This window comes from Passer domesticus, chromosome 7, assembly GCF_036417665.1.
Source record: "Passer domesticus isolate bPasDom1 chromosome 7, bPasDom1.hap1, whole genome shotgun sequence".
In the NCBI taxonomy this organism is placed as follows: Eukaryota; Metazoa; Chordata; class Aves; order Passeriformes; family Passeridae; genus Passer; species Passer domesticus.
Window position 1 is genome coordinate 62,484,958 of NC_087480.1, and position 19,376 is coordinate 62,504,333.

Genomic DNA, 19,376 nt, shown 5'->3' on the forward strand with positions numbered 1-19,376 from the left:
CCATAACTGGCAAAACGAGAGCAGGTACAGCAAACCTCTGTGATCCCCAGTGCCTGCCGCTCCTTTCCTGTCAATGCCAGTCCACGTTCACCAGGAACCTGCTGAACAAAGCTGGGACACACTGAGGGTCCTGTTCTTGACAACCTCAAACAGCAGTTTGATTTACTGAGTCACTTTTGCACCATATGCCATAAAGAAAATAAGGGGAGCCGTGCTGTATTTTTATGAGTGGCTCAATTCCTATGCCATCCAGGCAAAACAGGAGCCCATGTTATTTCTGTCATTAGTTATAATTAGAGAACTCTAATCAACCCCCTGCCTGCCTCAGTACTCAAGTGTTTGAATCTGCAATTTTACTTGTGTTCTTCATTAAGTAGAGGGAAAAAGGAAAAGGAATTCATTCATGAAATTTCCATCCATATCAAAGTCCTTTATTTTAGGATTTACTTCAAATTTACGTATCTTTAGAGCTTTTAGACAGGACTACAGTCTCTTCCTCTACCATTCTCTTTCATGTAATGTCTTTGTAATGTCTATTAAAGAGCAAAGAGTTCTCATTCCTCTGTAGAAGTAAATATAGGACCTCAATGCAGACATGAAGAAGAAATATTAAGAGTACATAAAGATCTTTAAGACAACCAAAGGTATTTATTGCACATACTTTCTGGTGCAGAAGGGCAGAATTACTTCAAAATCTTCAGCCTCTTAAGTCTCAGCTATTTCAAATAGATGGAGCTGATGACATAATTACTAGTGATTAAATTTTAACATTTATTAGTGAAGGCTCTTAAAGGCATAGGTTAGCAGGATCAAGCCCAGAGTGAAATCTTCACCAGGACTGCCCAGATGCCATGACACCAAATTTCACTTCCACCCACTGCACTGTTTTGATACTGGGTATCATAGATTTCACAGGCTGCTGGATTTCAGAGGTTCCTAAAGACCAGAGACAGAGTGATAAATAATCATCCTTTTACTCCATCATATACATGCCAAAAAATGTACCATCTATGTGAGCTACATCAATCAAGACTTCATGTAAGACACGTGTTTCTGTCTTTTTTCACAAACAGAACCACATGCTACTAAGAGAGAGTCAAGGAGACCAAGCCACCTGAGCCTGACACATTGACATTTGCTGGACATTGATACAAGAGACTCACACAGCAGATTTCAGACACCAAGGGATCAAGGGATGTAAAAGTTGATGAAAAACTACACAAAAGGTTCTGTTTTAGAAAAGACCACTCAACTGCTGACTGTGAGAGAAACCAATGTGTAGCAAGACCTGCTAGCCAAATATCCTGGGGAATACCTTTTTTCCCCCTAGGAACCCAGGACAGAATTTGGCCTCAGACACAGCTAATTGCCTATATACTGTAAAGAACTAGTAACATTTAATTAAAATTTCATGCTGCCTTGTGGAGAAAAAAAGTCCTCTGAACCTAGAGTAGGCAGAACCTCAGAGTAGAGCATGTACTAATAAATACTCATGTATAAAACGTGTGGCCAAACTGCCAGCCCTGAGATCCCCCAAGCATGCTATGAACTCCAGCAGTAATTGGGCCAAGATTTACTGGGCACTTGGATTCAAGGAGCTCAGTGTTACCAAGTATGCATCTTGGTAACCTTTCCATAGAGGCTTTCCAGACTGGAATCAGAAAGGGTGACACCACACAGTCCGCTGTGTTCACTTCTAGCCTGGGTCTGCATTTCCCTTACCTGAAGTTGCATGATTATGCTTAGCTATAGCCAGAGCCCTGATTCTTCCTCAAGATCCCCAAAAGTCTGTTCCATTTTGTGGCAAAGTGTCTCAAGTATCAAGCAGGTACAAATGTATGACCAAATGTATGGTTTTCAAAAGGCACCAGGTAGAACCTGAAACAGCAGGAAAAAAAAAATGTTTTTAGTATTGGCCATCTCCTGAATTTCACCCACACAGGAAATGGAAAATGTTCTCTCTGCAAAGTTAGTTGGGAAAAAAATGGACCCAGATTTCAGCTCTGTTTTTTAACAAATCAGGCTAAACATCTGGGAAATTCAAATCCCCTATAAGGACAAGAACAGTTTTAAACAGGACGTACATTTGTCAGAAATACTAAAAGCCTTAAGTTTACCCTTAAGGACAGACATTTCATATTATTCACCCTGAAACAAAGGGCTGATAAGAAGTACCACACAAGTCAGGAATAAACACAAGTACACAAAGTCAGGATCATCTGAGAAATATTAAAAATGTGGATGGAGCTTGAAGACAGCACACTTCAGAGACTAAATTTTAAACTTCTACTAAGCAAAAAAAAAAAAGGTTGTATGTTAGTCTTCAAATTTAAAGTGAATGGGTGCATACTGATGTTTATGAGGATGCAATAAAGGAATGGTAGATTAGAGAAAAGGTTAATAAGAAATTATCTGATTACAAATGTAACTAATGTAAAGAAAATAGGAAACTATTCCAGTTTCTGACACATTTTGATTTTAAAATAGCTCATTTCAGCAAGAAAACTCAACCTGATTCAGTTACTTACCAAAGGAGGGAAAAAAGTTGTCTTTTCAGGAAAACCTTAGCATTACTGATTTACTGAAATTTCTAAAAGGACTGATGAAAGAGCATTTGAAGAAGATGTGGCGGGAGATTCAGCAGAGTTCAAGCCTCAGCAGTCTGGAATTAAGATCAAAAGTCTGCCTCCAAATACTGTTACTATCCTCAGTTTCCTAAAACTTGTGGAAGTTATCATGGCCTTAGATGCAGCAATGGAAAGAATATTTTCCTGTGTAAACGTATTTGGACTGAGTTCAGAAAACTGCCGAACACAGGTTTTTCTGAGACTTGGCTTAAGGTTAAAGCCAAAGTAAAAAAATGTATAAAAAAACTTCCTTGTTTAATTCAAAACAGCCATGACACGTGAGAGCAGAAAGCAGTAGTCCAAACATCAACATTATTAATGAAACAGACTTGTATATTTGAAGACAGTGAAAATATACACTAGAGGGAAAAATACATGTCACAACAGGGAGCTGCTGCTTCCCTAAAACACTCCTTCAGTGTCGCTTTTCAGGCAGTCTGTTTCTTTCATGTAAGACAGAGACAAGCTTGCCAAGTGTCAGAGCAAGCGGTGCTGCTCTGGACACACAGCATGGCCTGGGCAATCCATCGCAGGAAGGGAGTGTGGCAGTGCATGGAACTTCAGGCTGGAAATGCTGGAGGGCAGAAGTGGGGGCTACTGGCACATGCTTTCAAACTCCTCCTAGCCTGCTACTTCCAAAAACTTCCCTGAGAAGCCATTTTCTGTAGTAAGGAAACACTACTGGCCAAGTAGAGACACCACTTACCCATTCAGGGGAAAATAATCTGCCTTTTTGTTGGGAACCATAAAAATAAGTGCAATGAGAAAAAAGAAGGCAGTCAGACATCATGCCTGACACAAAGCCCTAATCCATAACCATCACTTGGGGTTTGGCTGTCTCCAACCTGCAGCCACTCCTCACCGTGGCATCTCAGGCTCCCACAGGCAGCACGGGGAGCTGGTGCCTTTCTGCAGGGTGTAGGGCTGCCAGGAGGTGCTCTGAGAATGCCCCCCACGCCAGGAGGTGCCCTGAGCTGAAGCTGGGACCTGCAGCCTGTGGGTGGCCCTGCCACTGCAGGGCACAGCTCCTGGCAGGGCCACGCGCGGAGGGGACAGTGGCGTCACCCCTGCTCTGGGGACAGCAGCGCTGGGAATGCACCCTTGCTGCAGCTGATATCGCACCGGCACCGCGCCTGCTGCACAGAGCTGGGATGTGCTACCAGACTGGGAAGGGATGAAGTATTAGCTTTGGGTTAGAGGAACCCTTTGGCACCTCCAGTCAGCCCCGTGCTCCCAGTCGCTGCCGCGCTCCTCGGCGGCCGCGCTGCCCGGGTGATTGTGTCATGCGAGCAGCAGCCTGCACAGATGTCAGATGTCACGCTCTATCTGATGAAGAGGTCTCTGCCTCGGGCTGTTTATATATAACCTACCAGAATTTCCTGCTGCATGATGAAATAATTAGGGGGCCCTCGTGCAGGGAACAATGTTGTGAGTAGGTTGCAAAGGCATTACACATTCAAAAAGAAAATTCTAAGCATTTTCCTTATCTGTGATACAATCTTCTAAGACTCCTTATATACCAACTTGTATAATTCAACTTGTTTGTATTATTTCTTTTAATGTTCTTCATACAGATGCTAAATGAAGGCTTCAAAAAGTTCAGCAGCGGTCTTTCCTTTATGCTCAGATTACACAGTGGGAATAGCAGCATGGGAAAACCAGAAAAAATGGAGATTTATTTGTTTGTTTTAAATCAAGATTGCTTTTTGCATCTTAAGTTGGTGAACTCTAAACTGCAGATAGCTTAATAGAAGCTGATCCTGTCATCAGACTCTCATTTTGTGGCTCTTTATTTTTTCTAATCTATCTTTTCTAATCAGTTTTAATTCACAACTGGTTTTATCCATAAAGAGATCACCTATATGCCCACAGATGCTCCATGTGCTGATTGATCTCAGCTCACTTGCCTCCCAGTTCACTACACTACAAAACCAGCTGGATCATATCCTCAGCTACAGTCTGGATCAACTTCCCTCTGATTGTCAAACTTTCGAGTAAAGCTTAGGAATCTGAGGTTTTAGATCTCCTGTGTCCTAAACACGTCCAAGACAGTTGAACTGGGCAATTCTGCTGGCTGGCAGCAGAGGAGAAACCAGCCCAGGAGGGAGGTTGGCACGGAGGTCTGTGCAGAAACACCCCCAAAGTGGAGACCCCTGCAGCCACTCAGCCCTGCCAGGGCTGTGCCAGAGCCCTCATCCTCTGCTCTGTGCTCCAGAGCTCAGGTCACCAGGAGCTGCTGGCAGTGAACATGGCCAGCTGGACACACTGGGCCCTCTAAAACCTCCTGGGGTCTCACAAATCTAGTTTTAATGAAGTCAACATATCTGAGGTAAAGTTGGACATCGTCTTAGAGGACAAAGTTTGTTGAATATTTGGCATTGGGGCACACTGCCCAGAGAGACTGTGAAGACACTCATTGTCATTTGTTTTGAGAGGAAAAAAGTATTAGATAGATCTCATGGCTCAGATTAAAAAAATGAATTAATATTCATTTTCAGACTGGGTGTGTAACTCACAGCCAGCCACCTAGCCTGGATTTTGACTCTCATTTGGGGGAATCATGAATAAGTAATAAGCATGTCATTAAATGATCAAAAATATGTCCAGAAAATTAATCAAAATGGGGTATGCTCAGAGAATTGCAGTAGGAAACAAGGATATGCTGAAGAAATACCTAGACATGATAAATGAGTACGCCAGATTTTTTTGCAAATTCCTCATATCACAAGTCATTAAATAATTTTGATTGGAAGGAACCTTAAAGATGATCTTGGGACATGTACTCAATGCAGGGATACTTTGAAAGCAGATCAGGTTTGAATGTCTCCAAAGATGGCAGGAGCCACCACAGTATTTACCTGCACTGCTCCATCTTTCCAACAAAGCATCTGTGTGAACCTCTGTGACCTGTAGTTGCACAAAATGTTGGCAATAAACCAAACAAGAGGTAAACACACATACTCATTAACGGCTGGCATAAGCTGCTGACCAGCCAGCCCCTGTGGGAGGGAAACAGTGGGGCACACTGAGAACATCTCAGCCTCTCAGCAAGTGGCTGTGGGGGTCTTGGCTGCTACCAAGATCAAACCACAGCGATCATGCTGCACCCCAGGGTAGAACAAACCAGGATGAGCCACGTCGTCTTTTTTACTTCTTACACACTCTCAAACAATGCATCAAGACATACCGAAACTCTTTTCAGAGTTCAGTATCAACCTATCTCCCAAACTGCTCAAACAGTTGCCATAAGTCTATCACATTTACTTTGCTTAATTTGAATGATCCCAAATAGTTGGAAATAGGACCCAAACATGTAGAAGAAGAATGGACCAAAACATGTAAAAGAAGAACTTTCAGTATGATGACCATCTATATTTCATGGTTAGAAAAACTAGATCCATGTTTTATTAGAACACAGCATGGAAAAGAAATTTACATTTCCCAAATATCAAAAAGTATATATGTCACTGTTCCACAGATAAATAATGTAAATCAATTTCTAAACTATCATTGCCTTCCTATGTCTATTTAGCATCTCAGCTGTCTTCCTTTACCCATCTTCTTCTCTAAATGGATTCTGTCTTTCACTAAGCAATGGGTCAGGCACAATAAGCAGACACTCGTTTGAGTGTGCTGTCCCTACAGGTATCACTTCACATTAACACTTCTGAAGTTAGGTTTGTATATAGCACAGCTTACAGCACTACCAAGGTAATCAATCTTAAAGTTTGTAATAAAAGAACATTTCTTTGATCTTTGTTTTCCATTCAGCTTACTATTTAATAGCTTCATTAACTATATCAGGGAGATAGACACTAATTTTTTCACGACCATTAAAATCATACAAGTCCTGAACACCAATGGAGGCTCTGGGTGGGGGCACATGGGAGGTAGGAGTGCATCTCAAACCAAGAGCAGCAGCATTCTGCCTCCTCTGAACCAGACAGCAATGTATTCCACCGTGCTGCTATTCAGCCACTGCCAGCTCGTTTTAAGTTCCTTATTCTCAGTGCACATTCAAAAAAGAATAAAAAGGCCATAAGAGAAGGAAATTTTTTCTGCTCATGTATTTGAAGACTACAACCATAACAGACATCAAGCCACCTATCATCAAGGCCAGGACACCCTCGACAGCAGTCATTCCTCTCTGTAAGGGAAAATCAGCAATGATATGTGATGATGGAAGGCATTGCCTTCCTCAAGGGCCAATTTAGCACAGCAGGAGAAAAGTAGCTCAGGCAATATGCATCTCAAAGCAGAAGAAAAATTTAAGGCAGGAAGAGGAAGACTGGCTTTGGAAAGGAGAGTAAGGGATGAAAGCAGAAGCACTAGTTGTGGGAAGGATAAGAGCAGTGGATAAAGTGGAGAACATTTAGTCCTTGCAGTTTTTTAGTGTGTAGGATACCTGGACTGAGAAAACTGGGACAAAACTAGAGTTGGAGCCTAGACAAGTGCAAGTTTACAAGAACAGCTGTTCCTTTGTTCAGCTGCTTTCTACCAAAAGGTAAAAAACCAATTAAGAAGCCAATACCTACATGTCAGGTATCTTGCAGCAGGCTTGAAGAGCTATGGCTCTCACTGAGTGCTGACTTCATCACTCAACTGTGAATGCCTTTCTAGGGTGAATAAACAGGCGCTGCTTCTGGCCCAGCATGTTTGTCCCCAAACCCAGCCCAGATGAGGCTGCCTCCCTGATTGTCTGTCCACCCTTACGACCCGTGTTTGGCACAACCTCTTCCACACTGGGCCACCTCCTCCTTGCCCAGGCAGAGTTCTGCAGAGCGGTGCCCAGCTGATGAGAGGATGTTCACACCACACCACTCGTCTATCCACAGCACCACATGCTAGCAGAGCCCAATCCTCTAGGACCCCAGGCAAGTCACTAATCTCCCTACACCTCTGTTTCTGCCTCCATTAAATTTTACTGACTTATCTTGCACAGCTGAGAGAAACAATTATTAAATTAGCATATTAAAAGTTGTGGAGAACTCCCTTCACCACTGTCTGCTGCCAGAGTCATGGAAGTGTATCCTAAACAATTTACAAGCCCTATTAGTGCCTGTTATTTGAATAAAGTATTTGTTGAATGAGCACTATCTTTTGACCTCTTATTTGTAACCTCAAGTTACAACTTCTGCCTAAATATGTATATTAAACAAAAACCCGGTAGTGGTAGGGGAAAGGAACAATAAAGCCTTATACAAATTAAATATAATCATTTGAAGTTGATGTATGTAACACAAAATCTTTCACCTGTTGTGACCTGTCCTTCAACCCAAAAATTTCATAAACTGAAATTTTTCCCAAGTTTCTATGGATTTAGGCAATCCATTTGAAAATAGAGTTCCACCTGTCCTGTAGGCAAAGGACACAAAACAGAGACAGGCCCATTTTTCCAGGCTCACAGGAAATTTTGTCTTGGTGGTCCACTAAATCCCATATATTGAGGAACAATACTGAAATGTTTTCCGTGTGAAGAGAGCTCTAGTCTAGGGGAAACCTGAATTCCCTTTCTGCCTGTCCCCGTGATTTTTGTGATTGATTATATATATCCTCATCTTAGCTTTAAGCTATTCTTAGTTTATTTCATTTGAAACATTTCTAAGCCCTTTTCTGATAATCATTTTATTCCCCTGTCTTCATTTTGTTTGGCAACAGATGAGCTGGCAGCAAGCCCAAAGCCTGGTAAATGACAAATCACTACCAGATGAAGCTGTGAGTTTTACACAGAGCATGTCCTCTAGCCATGGAATACTTTTGAGGCCCAATAAAAATTACCAAACTGACTGTGAAGCCAAGTTCAAGCTTTACATGAAGGTCTGCCACTAACAAAAAAACCCAGAATAATTCTCCAAGCAGTGAAACTAGTGATTGGGCTAATGAAGCCCCTGAAAAACTGAAGAATCAGAAGCAGAGATAGAAATGCAAATCCTTAGCAGGGCCCCCAGGCAGGGTTTAACACTTGCTGCCTCATAAGAGCAGCAAAGACCCTCTATTCCTCAAGAAAGAAGGCAGTCACAAACCAAAATGATCCTCAAGAAGCACTAATCCCCCTTCCATCCTCTGTGTCCAAGTTGCAGCTCTGTACCAGGTTACCTCCCCACAGAGCAGCTCAGCACTGGGCCAACATGGGCACAGAGAGCTCCCCAGCAATCCAGCACTTGGGCCAGAGAGGAAAGTGACACTAGACAGAATTCCTGCTGCTAATACCTGTGACAAATCCTTCCCTGCAGACTGTATTCCCTCAGAGGGTCAGCAAAGTGGGCTGAAGGTGGGATTGGGAAAAAGGATGTTTCTCCTGGGTACCCTCCAAGAAGACCAACACTGCCTTTTTCCCAGGAGTCCTCCCTGTAGTCTTGTGAACCCAGCATTCAAGCCACAAGGCACAGAATGTGAATGCTTTCCTGAAGCTTGTTTCATCCTTCTCAGGCTGACACCACAGAGCATCACCTTTTGTTACCCCGAATTATCAGACAAGAACTGAGGAAAGCCATCTCACAAAAATGTTTCCCTGTCTTTTGCTAGATAAGTGTTTTTAATCAAGGGTTTGGCACTCACAGTACCCTTGAGAGGATCATTGCTTACTCTAGTACTATAGACAGAGAGGCCTGAATTTCTGTGAGTAGTAATTTTGTAGTAGATATAGAACAACAGAGCGGATGTAAACTAACACTGTTCTGAGTCACATAACATAGGCTGGACAGAACCTGGCTGTGGGCATAGCCAAAAGATGTAAAGTGAAGCCATCAGAGTTCTGAACACTCCTGAGGTGCACCCTTCCCAGATTGTCATAACGGATGATATATCCATGCAATTAATGTTGCAAAGCAACATCAGAGGGGAAGGAAAAGATTCAATTAAAAAATGCTGCTTGGCTGTAATCCTGTGTACCTGGATGTCACACGACAACACAAATTCCCTAGAGCATCTCCCCTGGGCTCCCATGGAGAAGGCCCCCCATAGGAAGCCATGGCACCCAACTGTAAAAACAATGGCACACCCACAGCCCCAGGAACAGGGGCCAGGGAACACCAGCGCTGCCACTGCGGAAAGCTGGAAGATGGAGGTGAGAGCAGCCTCAAAGGGTTAAGTCCAGACAATACTTTCCTGTCCTGGGGGCATCAGACACAGCCTGGGAGAGGCCTGTCAGCCTTCATTGGCCACAGGTAATGGTATAGGGTAATTTCTCCTGATAATGTCACTGGAAGAGGAAATCCTGCAGACTAAACTCATTAAAGTCTGAGGGGAGCAGTGTGAGGGGCTCTTTCTGCAGGAAGAAGGACTGTAGGCTGGGTTTTCTGAGTGGGAGAGCATCTCTTTTGGTGAATGGTTGGAAAGATCTCAGGGATTTCAAATGCCCTTCTTTGGCGTATGTCAGCCTTAAAGTCTGAGTTTTCACGTCAAAGTCAAAATACATGCTTCCTTCCAAAATGCAGCCCCCCAAGGAAAAACAAAAATACCAAAGGGAGATGGTATATTGGTGCTCAAGAGCCAGTAATTTAGAGGCATTTGAGCAACTGTCATTCATGTGCACTCTTATATCAAGAAAGCAAATAAATAAGACACTATACTTCTGTTAGTGCTTGTTCCAGAGTCTGTTAAGGCTTTGAATCAAGACTGATAATGCCTTGAGTTGCTGAAGGGCAGCATCATCTGCTGAAAACAAGCACTGCTATCTCTGCAAAGCACCTGAGCTACACACAGGATTTAGCACCTAGCACTCCCCTCCTCTGTGCTTCCTCAGGTCTGGAGTGAGTCCCTTGTGGCACAGGCAGGAGGAGGCACCACGACACAGGGCTGTCCATGGGGTGAGCAGCCGTGCCCACGGGGCACCATCGTATGGGCAGCCCTGCCAGCCCTGCAACCACCAGCTGTTTTGACCCCAATATACTGCACACGCTGGGTGTTCAACACTTTGGCCCACACCTGCTCTCTGACCTTGAGGTGCTGGCCTGCACATCGGCAGCAGATTTGAGAAAATGTGAATTTCCTCCTCTTCTGAGAAGAACAGTGGGACAACTTATCTACTCAGCTCAACAGAAAAATGCCCTTGATTTCAGAAGCAAGGCAGTCTGATCCCTGATCTTTTGCAGGAAAATATTTTGACGGTGTAACAGATGAAATTAGCTAAAGCTAAAATGACTGGCACTTAATCTGATAATCCCTCCAGAAGCACTTATCTTGAAAATATCGGGTAAAATTTGTTCAGTGTGTGTCTCACTGTGGCAGTGCAGGAACAGCCCAGCTGGCATGCAGCTCTGACCTGGCCATCTGCCGAGGCAGCGATGCCTGGGGACAGTGTCCTGCTCACAATCCTCTCCTGCATTGGCACAGACATCCCACCCCTTCCCCCACAACACAGCTGGCTTCCACACCTCCTGAGAAACATGGGACTTGACACAGGCAAAATTCAGTTAACTGGTTAGGGAACATCAGCTTCATCTCAACACAACAAAACAATTGTGACTTTCACCAGCCCTGGTCAAAAAGTTTCTGATGGACAAGTGCTTTAAAAATCAGTTTGCCACAAGTGAAACTATTTAGGGAAACAATATGTTACTTTTACAGAATGTTAAGCTTCCTCCAGTATCCCATTTGCAGAGGAAGATATTACACCCCTAACTGCATCCATGATTCTTCCAGTGCTTTCCTAAAATAATTGTTTTTATTTGGGAACTTAAATGGAAGGAGGCATACTTATGTAGTGCAGAATATATTTGAATCATCATTTCTATGCACTAAGCTGGTCCAACTCTCTTTCCCTCTTCGTTCCTGACAATGGACTTTAAAGCCATTTGCATCAGATCCATGACACACCAAAAGTGAGAGAGAGTTGTAAGCAGACAAATCCTGCACCACTGTGACCCACGGGCACTCAGCATAGAAGGACAGTCCTTCGGGTGACTCTAAAGAAGGTGAGAGCTGTTCTCTCTGCTGGACCAAGCTGGAAGGAGCCTCCTGGTACACTGTGAGGTGCACCTGGCTAAAGACTGACACAAACCCTGAAGAATGCATTTTATGGGAGCAGATGACCTCAACTGAGCTTCAAAATTATGAACTTTTTGTTGGCAGAAGGTGTTTAATTGTTCTCTGAAAGTGAGGCAGAAGGAATATCTTTCCTCACCCCCTGTGAGAAAATGAGAGGTGTTGTGGCCATTGAAACCACAAAAATGCACTCGGAGAGCAGGCTGCCCTATCTTAACTACTCTTGGTATCAAAATGAAACTGGTGCTTACACAGAGTGAGTAAAGTAAGTTCATTTGCCAAATCAAACTGGTGAAAACATACTTTGTTCTTAATTTTCTTTTACAGTAAAACCAGAGTTTCTACAAACCCTGAAAACAGCAGTTAGAAAGAAGGGATGCTTCAGCTACACCAAGCAGAACTCTTTAGTAATATGAACTTCAGAGAAAGGAGGACCCAGAAATATACTTAATATGATTTATTACAATTGATCCTGAAAATAAATTATATTTCTCTTACATACCTATTTTAAAACATGGGGGTTATTTCTACTCAAATAAAACTGTTTCTGTATTTGAGGTGTTAATTATATAATTAGTAACAACAACAAATTAAAATGAATTAATCCCATTCTAATTTATTTTGCTTGCAGTGTTAAATAAGAGGTACACAAAACACAATTAAGTAATTTTAAGTCTTCTCTTTAAATCCAGTCAGAAATTGCCACATCTAGATAAAGCCAAACTGAAACAAAGCTTTTCATCTGTTATGAACTGAGAAGAATGTAAAGTGTGCAGTCCCCACTGACTCCAAGATAGATACTTCCACTGCTTCTTAGTATTTCTGGCTAAAAAACTACTTAATTTCAGGACTGTGCAAAGATGATTACACAGAATCTACTACTTGGAATAATTAGTGCAAGAAAGTTTTAAGTACACTGTGGAATATACAGACACACATTAGCCTGAGGATGGAGAAGGTCTGACACTTGCTTAAATAAAGAGAGGAATGGTTTGTAGACTGGCACTGATATCTCCCTCATGTTGTCTACTGACATTTCTGCGTGCACCTCACCCCCAGGCAGCATGCTTTGTTCTTTTTGGAGCACCCAGATAGAACCCAGACTTATGTCTCTAGCTAAGGCATTGCACATGCCCAGGTAAAGTTCAGACGCATGGCCCACAGACCCCATTTGAGGGTCAAAGCACTCCCTCAGCTGACAGCAGGCACAGACAGATGTGAGCAGAGGCTGTGCAGCGGGGCTGGGGCACGGTGCCCAGCACTGCCACAGCAAGGGCTGCTGGCTGCACTCGCACAGGCTCTGCCACAGGGCTGCAGCACCAGCAGAAACAAGCCAAAGGTGTGCACGTGCCCAGCGCTGCGGGGACACCTGAGCTGCTGGCAATGTGACTGCACCGGAGGACAGAGCCTCACATTTCTTCCCATCCCACATACCATATCAGGTGCATGTGACAAGCAGAGGTCCAAGAGTTATTGGGCCATTTTGGGTGTTCTAAATTAGCCAACCTGTGCACACACAGACACACTAACTACCTCACCACAGAGGTACACCTGTCCCACCAATGCCCACTGACACTCATGGGGTAAGTCCTCACAAAGAAGTTGGTAACCCTGGCACAAATCAGAAAATAAATATTACGTGAAGCAGATGATTTGTTGGATGGTCCAGCTGCTCTCCCACCACCTTGATGCAGTTTGTGGGTCCCCATCTCATCTCATTTTTCTCCAAGTCGTGCCCAGATTTCTCCCCTGCATGGGTGGACAAATCTTTCCCCTGAAGATGGCAAATGTGACCCTGCACTGCTGGGCTGCTCCTAAAACCTGATGAGAGCCAGGGGTTGCAACAAATGAGAAGTTCAAGAAAGGGAATCAACATAGCTGCTGATTTTCAGGCAGCCTGAGCATCAGAGAGAAAGTGTTGCTCCCTTGGAATGCACTGATTATACAACCAATGCTAACCACAAATTCTCCACACAGCAAAAACCAGCATAAATTAAACATTGCAGAAAGAGCTCTTAACTATTCCCAGGGCATCAGACAATGAGGAAGGCACCTGTCAGTTTGGCAAGCATATCAGTAAGCTGTGTCCCCTCAAGAAGTGTCATCATAGACCACACCAATTATCCTTTTGTTGCAGGGATGAGTCCTAACTAATGCCTCTGTCTGCTCCAGTAGATGTATTTGTGGTTATACGGGCACTGGACATTTGGCATTTTCATTTTTCTGCTGTACCAATCAACAATCTTAACCTACATTCATTCAATATGGGAAGGAGTCTTTCACTGTACTAACACCTTCTTTGGTCTTTAGACGTAATTGCTGTCTGGTCGAACTCCATTCTTCTTGTATATATCATCTAGTCACATGTATCATAGCTGAATAGCACATTCGTAGCCTCTAGCACTGAATAGAATCCATATGTTCTCCTCTTGTACCCCTGCAGAGATTTAGCAGTCTGAAATACTTCCTATGGGATCATTCATATCCCATTTTACACCAACATTCAGACATAAAGCAGCATCATGAGAATGTGGGGAACAATCAAATATCAGTATGAAAATCCACCAAAACACTGGTATGAGCTGTAGTGAAGACAGAATAAATGTAATTTCCATTTCTGAACTCTCTGTGAATCTCACCAGAAAGTGAAGATTTCTACAGTAAAAGTAGAAATATAGCAAAACACATTGCAGAATATAACCAGTAAACAAGGCAGAGAGGGGCCATGTCTCCCACTCTGCTTGCAGCCACCTAGGAGGCAAAAACAAGTTAGACCCTGCTGACCTCACAGCTGCTGCTGTGACAAGCACAAAGCCAGCAGGCATTTACAGAGTTGTCTTTCCACTTGCCAAAACCCTGGGCTCCAGCCCGACTGGGATCCACACACTGGGAGATTTTCAGTGGGCAGGAGCACGGCAATGTAAGGGCTCCACTTTTGTGAAAGTGACACAAAACACTGAGCATGGACCAATTGCATATTTTGTTTTGTAAATCTGCCTCTCAGTGTCACCAGGAGCTGATTGAAGGGGATATAAGTGCTTGGATATTTATAATAGAGCAGTAGACTCTATATTGTAGTCTGTATAACCCTAATGGCAAGTCAATGTTTCTCTGAATTCTAAGGTTTTTTTCATCCATCAAACTTTCTTTCCCTAAGAGTTGATGAAATAATTTTTCTCCTGCTCAAGCACCAGCATTTGGATTGGTACCCAGGAACAGGAAAACATTAAACAATGAAGTGCTGTTGTATGTAAACCTTTTTTCAGGTAATCGGTCAGAGGTGACTCATCTCAACAAGTGTTCCTTGTATATAGAAAAACAAACAGTTGCTTTTAAAATTAGTGGTTCCTTCCATCACTCTGTTGTCCTTCTGCAATCTCAGGCTAAAGCAGCAAACAGAAACTTATTTTAGATGACCAGTAAAAAAGCTTATTTTCTGACTTTTGTTGTGGAGTGTAAAGAGTACATAGAGTGCACAACGAGAGCCCAGCATCTCCTGGGCCCCAAAAATGTGATAAGCAGTTTTGTGTAGAGCAGTGAGGTGAACAAGGCTCTGTTGTTAACATGCTGCTTAAGTAATCATCCTCCTCAGTTACACTTTCTTTTTTTACATACACTGAATGAAACTTATCCTTGATGTCTTTCAAAAGCAAAGACATGATAGCTGGGGCACTGCTGACGACAGCAGGAATAGGGCTGGATCCAGATTTCCACAATTATAGCCAAGGTACCACAAAACAATGATTTTTCTTACAGTCACTATGTGCTCATAGATGAAAGATGTATTTTAAACCCTGACCAGTGTCTTTTCCTGTGTGAACAGGTTAAACTCAGAAAACAGCTCAAACCAAGCAGGTTGACAGATGTAGTTGTGTTAAACTTAACATGACATTTTCCCCATTTTGTCGCCTGCCCAAAAGCACTGGAATGCATTCAGGCACTAAACTCGATAAAAGATGTCTGAGCAAAAACATACACTGCTCAGGCACTTCATTCTCCTCCAGATCAACATCCCTCTGGCACCAGATAAAATTTCCCCACTCAGTTCTGTGTCAGGCAAGAGTTAGTGTTGTCATACCAGTTTAAAAGTTATAAGCACCAAGAATAATAAGATTTCTCATTTCTACTGAGAACACTGCACTTCTTGCTACTTAAAACCTGCAGTCTCTGCACTTACCAAATAAATGTATTTTATTTCAGAGTATTACAGTAGCACTTTGTAAACACCAGTTACATAACTGTAAATCTTGATTTACTTGTAGACATATGCAAACATTTCATTAATTGTAACCTGTGACCAGCAAACCAGAATGTCGTTTCTGGAGGCTCTCTGGTTTTTTCAGACCTGGTATGAATGAATCACCTTTCTTTCATCAGCTCCCTTCCTAATTTGCCCACTTATTAAACAAAACAGCTTAGCTCTCTAGTCCCAAATGTGCTCGATTTTTAACAGATATTTTCACTTTAATACAGACACTTAACACTGTATAAACACGCAGTCACAAATTGGCTGGGGAAGAATTTGAAAGATGAATCTGCCCTGAAACTGATTTTTCTCTGAAAAGCATTTGCTGTTCTGTGGGGAAGGGAGCTGTCGCTCCTCACAACGGTGGCTGCCTGTGCCCCCCCGGCACGGTGCCTCGGAGCCCAGGGCAGCCTCCTCCGAGGGGACTTGCAGCCGGCGGCGCTGCCCGGCTGCCACTCGTCTTTGCCAAATCCCGGGCCGGCTCGAGTTCCTCCTCTCGGGGACAATCGCCAGTCTGGCCAGGAGCAGGCTGCGGCCAAGTTCTTCCCCCCGGGCCCCGAGGCCGCCCGCCCCCTCTGCCCGGCACAGCCCAGGTGCCCTTCGAGCCGCTCCCGCAACCGCGGCGGGTCCCGGGCCGCCCGGCCCGGCGCTGCTCGCCGGCGTTCTCCGCTGCCGGCCGTCGACTCCCGCCTCGGCCGCCCCCTCTTCTCACGCTCTGTCCTTCCACTGCCGCAGCCCCAACAGCGATCGCGGCCCCGGGGCCGGAGAGGGCTTGTACGAGCCGCGGGGCGTGGGCGGTGGGGACGGGGCCCGGTGAGTCCGCAGCGGCGCGGGCAGAGCGCACGCCGCGGACATCGCGCTCAGCTGGACACGCTGACCGCGCCGCCGTCGGGCGCGGCCCCGGACCCATCGGGAAAGGGTTCCGCGGGGCAGCTGGGAGAGTACAGGGTTTCCACAATACCTGCGCGGGTCCCGGCGCAGCCTCCCCCCTTCCCCGAGCCGCGCCGTGTCCTGCAGAGCAAGCTGCAGGACGAGCAGACGGGTGGCACTGACCCCAGCCGGGCGCGGCTCCGGTGGAGGGGGCTTTGGAGCGGCTGGACAGCCTGAGGGGGGCTGAGACAACTCCTAGGGAAGCTCTCCTACTGCCGCACCCCTCAGGTGTTTCCCAAAGGCCGTCCAGGGAGGGGCTTCCTGCTGTGCCCTGTCCGTATGGACGACGGCCGAAGCAGCCGAAAACATTACGAGCCTTCTGCGGCCCCCGCGCCCCGGCCTCCCCTGCACAGGCTATCCCGCCTGACGGCCCGGGTCTCCTCCAGAGAGTGGTTATTCATCGCATGAACGGAAGCGAAAGGAATAAGGCAGGCAGACCCGCTATCTTTCGGGCCCTCCAGCGTGGAGTTAGCGTGCTCACCGAAACCAGGACATCCTTACAATGCTGTGCCTGTGTATGTATAAGCAATCCACTATGGTTTCCAGTTTGTCTTTGCCTTCCATTACGTTAGGGGCAAAATGTACCTTTACATAATCTGATTGCTGCTCTAATTTCTTCTGTCCCCAGCACTTTCCCTAACTGAATGACAGCGTGACACAATTAGCATAGATGCTTAAAAAGTCAACTTCTGCATCAAGTGTTCACCGCGATTTCAGGAACGCAGAGATGCAACACTTGATTTGATCCAGATAGTATGTTCAGAGCGCAGCGACCAAGAATTGAAATAAATGAAGTTCCACACTGGTATGTCAAAATTACTCCCTGCACCTCTGGTTGCAGTGCAAGGGCCAGCGCTCTAAAAACATGCAGGGCTGCATCTCACTGATTCCTTTCTTGCCATCTGCCTCCCCGTCCCAGCTCCCCCTTGAAGGGAAGGAAAAAAATGCTAAAAAAATAAATTGGAAATTGCATCAAAATCTTGGTCTTGGTAGGGGAACCACAAACTCAGGAATCAAGTTAGGGAATAGGATTTTTTCCTGTTGACTGCTCTTGCCACTCACAACTAAACAACACAGAGTTCTACGCTAGAAGAGCCGTGAACAAAAGCTACATGTCTGCAGCCCTGAAAAATCCTAGACCCGCAAACCAGAGACAGACAAGGAAAGTGCATTGCATTGATTTGGAAAACGAGTCGATGGTAAGAGACTGGGTTCGTTTCCTTCCCGTTAAATCAGCCCAGAGTCGATTATTCAGGGCTAGTCCAAACCCCGCATCTTTTACCACTGGCTGGGATCAGTGGGGGTGCAAACTCACAGAGAGCAAGCCTGAGGGCGCTGGCTCAGTTTTTTCTTCCACACGGCGATCTACAGATGAAAAACCTCTGGATACTTGCAGGTTTACTAACACCTAAGTAGTGCAAAGAGATGGTTGAGACAAGAGAGGAGAGCTTCCGGGGAAGTGAACCTTACCCCGAGGCTTCACTCTCCGAGCCGTCCCGCCTCCCCGAGCTCTCCTGCCACCAGCTGCTGGGGGGACATGGGGTGGCGCTCCGCTGAGGGGACGGTGCGTGCCCGTGGTCCCCCCAGCCTTGCGACGCGCCCGTCCCGCCGGCAGCGCGGAGGGACCCGCCGGGGCGCGCTGGGATGCGCGGCTCGGGCACTGACAGCGCCGTGCCCAGCGGGACCGGCCGGGGGTGGGCACCCGGTTTACCGTGGCCCTGGTCTCGGTGCCCGCTTTTTGTAAGCTGACCAGAGCGGCGGCATTAATATCTTACAGAACTTGTTTTAACGGTAGAACCGGTGTCGCTGAGGAAGACTCCAGAGAGAAGCACCTAGTCGCATGCACTTGCAGCCCGGTGCACTCTCTGAAGGAGTCTGTGTACCAACACCCTTTCGTTAAAACAGCCCTAATTCTCCGTTTTGTATTTTCTTCGTGCTGTATCGTATCATCAAACATTTAAGAAATCTTTCCTATGTCCAACTGGTCAGCGCTCCCACCTACAAATATCCTGGTATAACTTTTGAGAGAAGGGAAGCAGAACCAGATACAGACTCCGTCGGAGGGTCCCGCTGGAGTCCCCCGCTCTTCTCCACTCTCAGCCTCGGCAGGATCAGGCCAGGGCCACCCTGCCCGCCGCTGACAGGTTCCCCTCCCCTCCCGTCTCTGCCGAGACCACGACGACCCGCCGAGGGGTCCTACCCGGCGCCCCAAAAGGGGACACAAGCTTCCAGTGTGCACAGAGAAGGCAGTGGGAGAGCAGGGTACGCAAGAATCGGGAATTCTCTAGAGCTTGCGTGTCTGCCCGTTTCCATCTCTTCAGAAAAAGATGCAGGAAATATTCACTAAAATATCGAGGGCGTGTACTTTAAGCGATAAAGTTAAAACTGGGCTTCAGAGAGATGGGTGGTAAAGGTGGACGGCTCAAAGTGTATCCCGGATAACAAAGCCCATATATTTCCCACGTCCACCCAGTACACGTTAGCGCGTTTCTGACCGGTTCTCAGAAATAACGCCTCTCTCCAATTAGCTCGGCAAAACCGCTCACCTCTTGCGAAGCCCCTCTGGCTATAACAATAACCCGGACCTG

General features: G+C 45.5%; 1 long non-coding RNA gene across 1 annotated transcript; it reads right to left on the reverse strand.

The window, feature by feature from the left end:
• Window positions 1-557: 557 nt before the first annotated feature.
• On the reverse strand, window positions 558-19,097 carry LOC135305504 (uncharacterized). The gene is made up of 3 exons (XR_010366638.1): window positions 18,104-19,097; window positions 1,723-1,878; window positions 558-936 (listed from the first exon to the last, which is right to left on the reverse strand). It is a non-coding gene; the product is annotated as an uncharacterized LOC135305504 (long non-coding RNA).
• Between the last annotated feature and the right edge of the window lie 279 nt (window positions 19,098-19,376).